Source organism: Montipora foliosa, chromosome 2, assembly GCF_036669935.1.
Source record: "Montipora foliosa isolate CH-2021 chromosome 2, ASM3666993v2, whole genome shotgun sequence".
In the NCBI taxonomy this organism is placed as follows: domain Eukaryota; kingdom Metazoa; phylum Cnidaria; class Anthozoa; order Scleractinia; family Acroporidae; genus Montipora; species Montipora foliosa.
The window spans coordinates 9,994,106-10,004,604 of NC_090870.1; the positions used below are offsets into that span (position 1 = coordinate 9,994,106).

General features: G+C 40.4%; 1 pseudogene; it reads right to left on the bottom strand.

Annotated features, from left to right (window-relative positions):
• Positions 1-722: 722 nt before the first annotated feature.
• LOC137992385 (neuronal acetylcholine receptor subunit alpha-10-like) overlaps positions 723-10,499 on the bottom strand; it is a 21,215-nt pseudogene continuing 11,438 nt past the window's right edge.

A 10,499-nucleotide genomic window follows, 5' to 3' on the forward strand; every position in this document is an offset into this window, starting at 1 on the left:
ATTAAAACGGTATGTTTGGCGCGTTTCGAAGCAGCAAGGTTAATAAAAATATGTTTAAAATAGCATTTTAGCAGATGTTTGACAATCTTAATGTGAATCTCCGTAAAAACGAAGGATTTCTAACTTATATTCCATTTATTCCTGTTCCGGAATACGGTCAATCGAACGCACCCTAAATATGCAAATTTGTGATGTTCTCCTTGCCGTCGTCGTTGTCGTTGCTTAAGTTCCCTGATCCCTAGTACGCGACGGCGACGGCAACGTCGACGAAAACTGTCATCTCAAAATATAACTTTGCACTATCGTAAGTTTCTCGTGGTTAGGCCATCTCGTTCGCGTCGTACAATGTGGGCGAAGTATCCTAAAAATACATTGGTATATGCCGCACGTGCAGCACGAATAGTTTTCCTCTTTTAACCAATGATATTGTTATTTCGTGACGTTGTCGTTGACGACCGCGTCGTAGATCTTAAAGGCCGCACTACCGGCCGCAGTGTAATCGCGACAAACCACCGAACCCACGAACCCACGAACCCATTCTAAGTTCTTTCAGTATCATTCGAGCGTACAAAATTAGCTTCCAGCTCTCCATATACGTCATTCGACGAACGTGTTTTACACAATTCTGCTCAAGTGAGCACGTTTTTTAAGACAATATCTATACTTTTTGTTCATTTTTGAATTTTCCGTATTGTTTAATTATTTTTATGGGATGTTCGCTTCATAGTGGAGGGTAAGCCCATACTTTATATTCGGTCTCACCCTCAAATTTTGCCTTGAAAGTGGCAGTGTCTCGCGCGTTCAGACCGACTCTTTGCCGCCTTGCGTCGTGCAGTCCTCCTCAACCAGTACCAATTTTTTCTGTTATTTTTATCATTAACTTAGTAGGCTGATTCAGTGGGTCCACTGGAATAACCCTGGTTCTCATATGCTTATATCACTTGTGAACTTGGATTTTTTGTCCAAGTGAAGTAACCAGTGACATTCAAGAAAAGGCACTGTTGTTCCCACGCAAGATCAACCTAGCATGCATACATAAAGACCTGCGCGCGCCGCGCCGTCTTGAATTTAGTGACTTTTTCAACGGCCAAAAATGGTACAAGACAAGACCTTTATTTACCCTTAGAATGATATACAAGAAAGAAATTTATAGGTATTGAATTTGAATAAAGAAATATAAATTTAAACCAAGTCTGAAAAAAGAACTCCATAGTTATTTTGGGAAGCCAATACGGAAGTTGACTTAATATTTTCCGCAAAAGAATTCCAGACTTTGGTCCCTGAAAATGAATGCTCAATATTCCCTAGTTGGTATGCTTCGAAGATGATGTGATTGAGTGTCTGCAGCTCTTGAATTATAACTATGAATATTTCCTACTGAAGTAACAGACGTATCAAAATAGAAAAGCAATTTATCCACCAAAAATTATCTCGCATGTCCCCTGTATTGTGAAACTAAAACATAAAAACTGCAATGTATAGTCTACTAGATCAGAGAACTTAATATTTAATAATCTCAACAGTGGAGTTGATTGTTCATTAAATCTGTTAAAGGTAAGGATTCTTATTGATTTTTTCTGCAAAACACATTAAGTCTGAAGAGTGCTGTGGTACGTGTTACCCCATACGATCCTAAAGATCAACAAGAAAACCAATTTTTAATATAGTAACGCAGACAGGTACAAGGCCTAATGTGTATTCCGCAGATTAGAGGCACTCAACGGTATTCTCTTATTCCACAGAAAGTGTTTATTGAATCATTGGGTCGGTTTTCTTTGGAAAGCTAAGCGGAAAAAGTACATTGATTCAGTGCTACTCTCAACCGATCTATGCAACGGTGTACGAAAAACGTTTGACACTTCTCATAAGACAACTTCTAGAACTGATTTTGTCTCTCCCAAAGACCAGATGGCCCTTTTCTGTGAACCAAAATACGTGTATGCATGCACTAAGCTTCTCAAAAACCGAAAGGGTCATATTTCTTCAGCATACAGACTCATTCAGGTGACATCCCAGTTAAGGAATGTCAGCTTTTGTAATCTCTCCCGAGGAAGTGCTACTGCCCCTATGGGTGCCCCTGTAACATACAGTCAGTCGAAGTCGTGACCTCGAGACAATTTTTCTAGTAAATAGGATATCACTTGAGAATAGGATTGATTCGCAGCCTAACAGGAGGATGTGTCACCTATGGTAGGAAAAATCACTAGAAACTACCAGAACACTCGTAATTCTAATTCTCACTGAATTGTAAATTGGGTTCATCATCTTGATGTTTCGACTAAATACAAATAAAGTACAAACACTTGTACGAAACCTTGTTACCATTTACGGTAATTTTCCAAAGATTATTAATTTTGTATTGTCAAGACCTTGGCAAAAATCTTTGAACAACCCCGCGCATCTCGCGTTTAACCATTAACGTAGTTTGTCGTTGTGTGAAAACCTTGGTGTGATATGACGGCACCAAAACGCTTCGTTAACTCACCAATTTGAGCGCTATATTCACCAGGTTCGTTAAATAGCCACCTAGTGATCAAGGAACGTACCCTGGCGCCTGGAGAAAACATGCCAACACTGTAATCAACACAGCGATACCAAACAGCCACAGATAACTTATCCATGACCATGGCGGCAATTCGCCATTCCTCTTTGTGATTATTAAGTCTGTCGTCAACGACTGAGTTCTCGACCAGAGTGTCGACTCGGTCGAGAATTTTCTCTCCCAGCTGAAGAATAGGATCTTGGAGGTCATCCTGTTGATTCAACGAGATTTCTGAATTGTCCAGCGATGGAGGAAGAAAGCTGTTTGTTGTCGAATTTATGTGCCGGTAATGTCTATCGTAAGGCTGATTGTTGCTGTGTCCATTTGCAACGCGAAGTTTGTTTCTAATGTGCAATGTTCTACCACTGTTGCAAAGAGGCTCCAAAGTCGTCTGCAAAGTCATCTTTCGGCCGCTACCTTTCCGAAGATTTGAGTGCTCTTGGATTCGTTTCAGATTCTCCATGCTAATTCCGAAGAAGTTTCCAAGATGACCGAGGACGTATTTCCGAACCCACGAAGGCATCTCGATGACATCCGAGTGGTAGTATTTTAAAATGTAACAAGTCCACACCAGGCCGACAGCCATCTCGACCATGGCTGTCATGTAGAATTTTGCAATGAGCGGCACAACATCTGAAGATGGAGGAATAGTCTCCGCCACGACTAACATGAAAACAGTCATGGCCAGGAGGATGGTTATAGTGAGGGAAATACGTTCACCTAGAAAAAAGACCCCAAGATAATAGGAGATGTAAGGACATAAAAGAATGAAAAGTTGCAAACATTATGCTTTAGATAATGTTTAGGCCTAAGGTTAGCATTTTGTATAGGTTTGGGTTGTTTCAGTTTTGTTGTTCCAGGCCCCTCACGCCCAGGGGCACTTCGAGCTTTACCGATCTTAATAGACCTTTTTGCAGATACGGCGGCCATTTTGATTTCTATTGTTCAAATAGCTATTATGGGATGCCCAGGGGGCAAATACATATTAATTTGCCCCTGAGCATCCCATAATGTCTTTCAAAACAGTAGAAATTAAAATGGCCGCCGCATCTGCAAAAGTCTTTTCTTCCAATCAGGAGTACATCAAGCGGAACCTTTAACTCCCATACTTGGCCTTGGAGTCTTTCCTTTCCTGGGTAGATTTACTTATAGAACGCCTCCCTTGGGAGAGGAAGACCTTAGACAGCAATGACCAGAACCAGGTTGCTGACCAACGGTTTTCGTTAAAACAATGGTTTGCTGGGGGTGCTCAGTCTCGCGGCAGGTTGTGGTCATTATTATTTCAGGTTTTCCTTGGAAGATTCAGCACGCCACTGTTGTAAAAGCCAATCAAAACCTTTTCCTAAACATTAATTTTCTCGGGACAGGGTTTACTCAAGGCATTAGTGGAGATACAGGCTTCTTGTCGTCGATATCTTTGTAATCGTCGTCGTCATCGTCGTCGTCGTCGACGTCGTCGACGTCATCGTCATCGTCGTCGACGTCCTTGTCGCCTTCGTCATCATCATCGTTGTCATCATCATTATCATCATCACGGCTTTTATAAAATTCTAGCAAAGAAACCTTATCTCACCTGACTCAGCCGGAGAACGAAAGACACATTTATCAATACGGTGATAATGACCAGCGGTAATATTAAGTTCATCATGTAGAAAAGAGATCGTCGGCGGATGATGATGGAAAACGTCACATCCGGGAACGGCTCTTCACAGCAAAAGTATTTCAATACACTTCGTTTGGCAGGAACACCCACAAGATCCCACTCAGCACTGTTAGTGTAGCTATCGAGGTCAGCGGAATCACTCTCATTTACTACATCAACGCGAAATCCGTCATAAGTCCATGAACCGAATTTCATTTTACAGTACTGAGTGTCGAATGGGAAATATTTGATATCGATGCGACATTTTGCTCTTGAAAGTCACCGGTGCAAGCCATACGTTTTTGCCCGTATGATGCAGAACGACTCTGAAGTTCAGCCGATCCAAATTGCCGCCAAAACTAATGTCGTCATCGGCACTATAACCAAATACAGTAAACGTGATAGTTAAGCCACTTGTTTGTGAAAAAATTAAATTAGCAACACTTGAACTGAAATGCTTTGGTCACAAAGAAAGTGCCCCGAGCTACTGAGATAAATAACTGGCAATCCTCTTTAATAATCATAAGGTAGTAACATTTGAGGATGCAAACAGCTTGCCATTGACAAACTAAAAGTGTTCGGTTAGGGATCCCGGGGCCAGCTTCTCGAAACTTTTTGGGCCAGAAAATCTATTTACCCAACTGCCATCCAATTGATTTTGATTGCATGGTATAACAAAAAGCAAAACGATTGTAGAGTTTGATGACTGAAAGCCTCTTCATCCTTACAGGGGCTATGTCACGCAAAATGCTGTAATTGATGACACCCAAAATGCCCAAAGCGTAGAATGGAACATGGTAATAACCACTTAAAACTGTTAAACAACATAAAAGAAATACTTCAAAAGGAATGGATGGATGGACACATCTGCACACGATTGAAAACGGGTGGCATTTGGGTAATCTTGAAAAAAGTCGGCCCGACGTTTTTCAAGTTTACTGCAAGTCGGCTGGATAATTTTAAAAGTAAAAGAATTCCACCTTACCATTTTTGAGTTTTAAACTCGTGATTAACTAAAGATTTTCCCTGAACACCCTAAAATAACGTGACATACCCCTTTACGATACGGAGGAAGTTGTGACACCCGATGAAGGCCCGGAAAGTTTCGAGATCTTTCGAGACCTACTAGAATAGGGCCCCTGAATACAAATCCCTCTGTAGTACTTAGAGAGGGACATGGACTGGTGCAAATCCAATGCATTTACCATAGGATCACGTCTCCCCCTGCACATATAAAAATAGCAAGACAAACAAATCTCTAACGCATGAATGAATGATACAACGTGGCTACTGAACTTGAGAGTACTTTACAATCTTGTTGATCACGCAAACAACGCCCCGTAAACAATTAGGAAATTGGTGTGTGCAAAGGCATTCAACATCCAACAACATAGAAAACGCAACTGATTGAAGTCCCCGCGATCAAAAATATCTTAAGTCGACATAATAACAATATATTTTTTAGGTCATCGCCCAGGCCATACAAAAGAGGCTTGAGAGAAAGAGAGGGCGAGAGAGAGAGCTAGAGGTGGAGGGGGAGGAGGGGAGAAGGGAGGGGGGAGAGGGAGACTTACTTTTGGGCACCGCAACTTGGAAGTCAAGAATTCTCGTAATAGGTGAGTTTTCAGCCTGATTAATTTATCAGATTATTTATCAATGACTACTTGAGCGTACTCGAACAAAGTCCGAATGCTTCTTGTCTCTAAGACACAAATTTCTTTGAATAAAGGATCGCGTTTGCATCTTGGAACACATACCAGAAAAACGATCGAATAAGAGTTAACAAATTCATCTCTAGCTCCCTTGGAACGCTTAGTTTTAGCCAGTTACAATCTAAACGATAGAGCGGTTTTCAAATGAGTGTCCGTAAAACCAAAACCAAGTAATTACTTTGGCCAATCAAAAAGGACGGAGACAATCCAGTAAACCAATGAAAACTCGAAGTAATTGCACTTAGCCGACACAAAGCGCGGGAAAACGTGCACGCCCCGAGCCACGATTGGTTTTGGTTTCACTTCTGATTGGTTGAAAAAGTGGCGCGAGAACTTTGAACCAATCACTGAGTGAAGTAATGTAAAACCAAGTAATTCGCTAATTGCTTTCGACACTCATTGAAAAACGCTCGATAACTCATTTGATAATTTAACTATTTTCTGCAGTGAAAATATTAACGCGCTTACTTCTCATAGAGAACGATGTCGGGAAGCCAAACCTTCCTTGGTGATACATTGATTGATTCTAATCCTCCAAACTTGCTGCTATTCCACTTAAGTAGTGGATTATGCCATATCCTGACCGTAAATAAACAATTAAATCACAAAACTGAACATCAGTTTTCTTGTATAACTGTGCGCGTTTTTCAGACGGATCTCGTTTATTTTGCTACGATATCTCGGCCCAGAGGCCCGTTTCTCAAAAGTGCCGAAAGCTTTTCGGGCCCGAAAAGCCATTTGTGAACTGGCCAACCGCTTGTTCAGGAAAGTCGATCTTTTAACATGTTTTCAAGGTAACAAAAAGCAAACTGACTGCAAAGTTTGACGCCTTAAATCCTCTCCGTTCATGAGAAACAGAGGGAACTGTGACACCCAAAAATGGCCCGTAAAGTTTCGGGACTTTCCAGAAACAGGCCCCAGTGCAAGATGGCAGCAAAGAGGAAAAAGGCATAGTTAATGCTTAAAATTATCAACCGTAAGTCTCGTGATATTATCATATTATAAATAAATACAGAAATGATAAAGCTCTTTATCGCTAAAACATCGATGAAGATGAAGATAACCTTCAAGAAAAAGTGAGCAGCGTGGCCGAAAGTTCCTGGGTTCTAGTCTGTTCCCGGCCACCAACTGGGGTGCTCATGAGTCATGAGCTATTTCCAGTTTATTTCCTCGGCTGCCCTTGTGGTCTGCCTCCCGTCATTTCAGATTCTTCCAAATTAGCGAATAGTAGGTCCATAATCAAAATAAACTGGTTTCTAAGTACCACCAGAAACCCATAAGGGTTGAAACGTGTAACGCGCGTTCACAGCTTCCGAATATTCATGTGCGAACTGATAGGTTGAATGTTTCAGTGGTAAGTACCATATTTGGAAACCTCTCGCTCTTGTTGTTCCAAATATGGTACTTAGCAAATTGAATATTCAGAAGCTTGTTTCCCAGCACACAAGGGTCCGTTACACGTTTCAACCCTTATGGGTTCTGGTACCACATATATACTACCTTTGTTGGAAAGAGAAACACAATTGACATTCAAGACTGAGACTGGTCAACGTTCAGTGAGTCTTACCTGCCTTACCCAAGCACTTGATATCAGAATTTGATTCTTTTCGTCATATTGGCAGAAAAAGGGGAATCAAAAAAGGTTTTAGGAACAGTTTCAATGGACTGCCAAAAGCCTTAGAATAAAGTTCTGGTTAATCTCCGAAGACAAAGAAAAGCAAATCGCTTGTTTTCTTCCACCCCATTCCCTTCGCGGTGAGTCGTTCAGCCCGCAACTCCCTCTAGCGCTCCAAACAATAATTCCACTGCTGTTAAGTGAGCTCACACGACATGAAGTATCACGTGAGGATTTGGTCGCTAAGTACCGCCGCGCATGCTCAACAAAGTGAGTTTCGACCCATGGCAGAGGTCTCTTTTCCCGTATTCGTCAGCCCAACTCTGTTAGCAGGGAAGGTTATTACCGTGCCAAGTATGAATACTATAGCTGTTACATTTTCAAAGATTTCTTGATTTTGTGATCCATCTTCCAGTGGAACCTCTCATCAAGTTTCCAGCAACGCTGAAACTCTTCCCAAAGCGCGGCGATAATCGCAGTAAAAATCGCGGCAAAATTGCTCTTGGTTTACACGGACAATTCTTTTAATTGCAACTTGAGTGCGCCAACAATTGCATCGAGTTGCTGCGTGAAATTCGCCTGTGTAAACGAGACTTCAGTCCCAGTGGAAATCTCTTACCACGTCAACAATCTGGTTAAGTGTAATCCAAGCGTAAACGACTACAGCATCAGAATCATTGACCACAGGCCGCTCGTTCAAATCGTAATCGGATTGGAAAAGCTGTTTCAGCAGGCTCGCTCGTATTTACTTCCCTTGCAGCCTGAAGAGATACAGGAAATGGTAGTTACTCTAACGGCCTTATCATTCGAATTTGATTAAATAAGATAAACATCAAGACTAAAGATAGGTGAAAATAGGCTCAACACAACGTTTCGATGTCTCCATGACATCATTTTCAAGTGACGTAGACTAACCTTAGACCGACTAGTTTATTCGAGTGAAGATTAAATTAACATCTGCAGAGGTGTACTAACACATGAGCATGTTGAGTTTTGCGCTGACTCTATCCGCGTGAGACTATTTTTTACTTGTCAATGAACACGCTTAACATGCCTACGTGGAAAATAAGTGCGGCACTGCATGTGTTAACTCAAACTGAACACCCTTCACTCGTAAACGAAAAAGAGAAATGATCCTCGCACGTATCTGGACAATTTAAACAAACAGGCACCTGAAAGATTAAAAATCACTATTCATTGGATGGCGCAATTGGTTTCGCTAATACTTATCCACTTTCCTTTGTCTTTGTCCTCTAAACCTCTCTTTCAAGCTGAATTTTAATATATCGAACGTGGCCTTTTGGTAAATCTTACTCTTGGGGTAATAGGCCATTTCCGAGTTCATGTCTGCCTCCTCCTCAAAGCGAGTCTACGTGCCAAGTTTTTGTGATGGTATTAGTTCTACTTTACATATGAATGACAACTAATTTTCATAACAAAAACTTCGCACTTAGACTCGCTTTGAAGAGGAGGCAGACATGAACTCGGAAATTGCCTATTTATATGTTGGAAATCCCAGAAACCCCTAGTACGAGAATGGGATCAAACAAAAAAAAAATTACCTTAGGCAGCGACAAAAAGTTAAACGAAGAAAACAGCTGGTATTGACGATCATATTTCGAGGAAATTGAAATCGTAAAATTAAAGAAATACTGAAAGGTACACTGTGATCGCCAGTTTTTTTATTTATTACGAGTGCAAATTAAAAGTTCAGTTGACTAAATTAATACTGAAAACCCAAGTGATAACCACGATAATTTGAATAAGTAAAGTTCTTCTTCCTCTGGAATTAACCGAAACCAATACCATGGGGTAACGATCTAATATCCCTTTGGAACTTTTTTTGTACGAAGAACCCAGCGATTTGTTCATGTTTTTCCTGTTTGCCTTTAGCGTAGTACAAAGGCTTGGTTTTACACATTGACAAAGAAGATATTTTATTCGGCGAAGAAGATTTCTTGTCATTAGCAGGCCTCAAAAAAGGCAAAAGTATCACGAACTATAACGCACTTTCCTCAGGATGAGAACACGTTTAAATTTAATACGATTTTGACAATTTTTAATTAAACACATTTGAATGAAGCAAAAATTCTCAAAGGAACGAAAACTAGTTTACGTGATTGGGCGTATTCACTGAGGTCTACAAAACTGAAAGAGTAACATTTGGTTAGTGAAGGTAGCCAAACGGTGATGTTGTTACTGGCGACAATTTCATTCGATTTAATTTCTTAAAGTTCATTAAACCGACCAAGCAACCTTATCAAATTAAATATGTTTTTTAAGCTACTTACCAGAAAGAAAAATTAATCCCAGCACATAACAAAGTCATTTGTCTCGAATCGGACGATGATCTGCATCTTTGGTTACCTGTATCGGTCGATGTTTGTAGTCCTCGTGGTAATGCTTATTTCACCTAACAGAGGAAAAGACAAGAGTATATTATGTGCAAATGGTGGTTAATTTACAACTCCAGAAGTAACGAATAATTCCTTCGTGTGACGTGTTAATTCAAATCTATTGCCTAAATCTTGAGTTTTATTATAAAACCCTTGGGCTTACACTCCACAAAAAAGCGGCTATATCAAAATAGTTTTGCAATACGGTAAATTTTACAACGAAATTACTTTTCAGTACGAAATAATATGTCAGGCGCTTCTGAGAAGTCCCCATGAACCCAAATCATAAACGACACTCAGTGTCCAAGTGACAGATGTTATAGAATTAATATTTTATAAGTGGCAGAATAGAAAAAAAGGCCATGGATTTGTGAATGAAAGCAATTTGTCCTTTGGGATTTTTAAATTCTGTTAACGTTAAAGCGATGGCAACTCGCCATCGTTTAAATGGTACAGAGTTTGAATGCCCGCAACTTTATCTATAATATATCTATTATATATTTGAATGCCCAATTATCTATATTTTCCGCCGAAGGTATAGAAGTTGAACGGATCAAACTTAAAATTGAAAGGGACATTTTAAATCAACAAG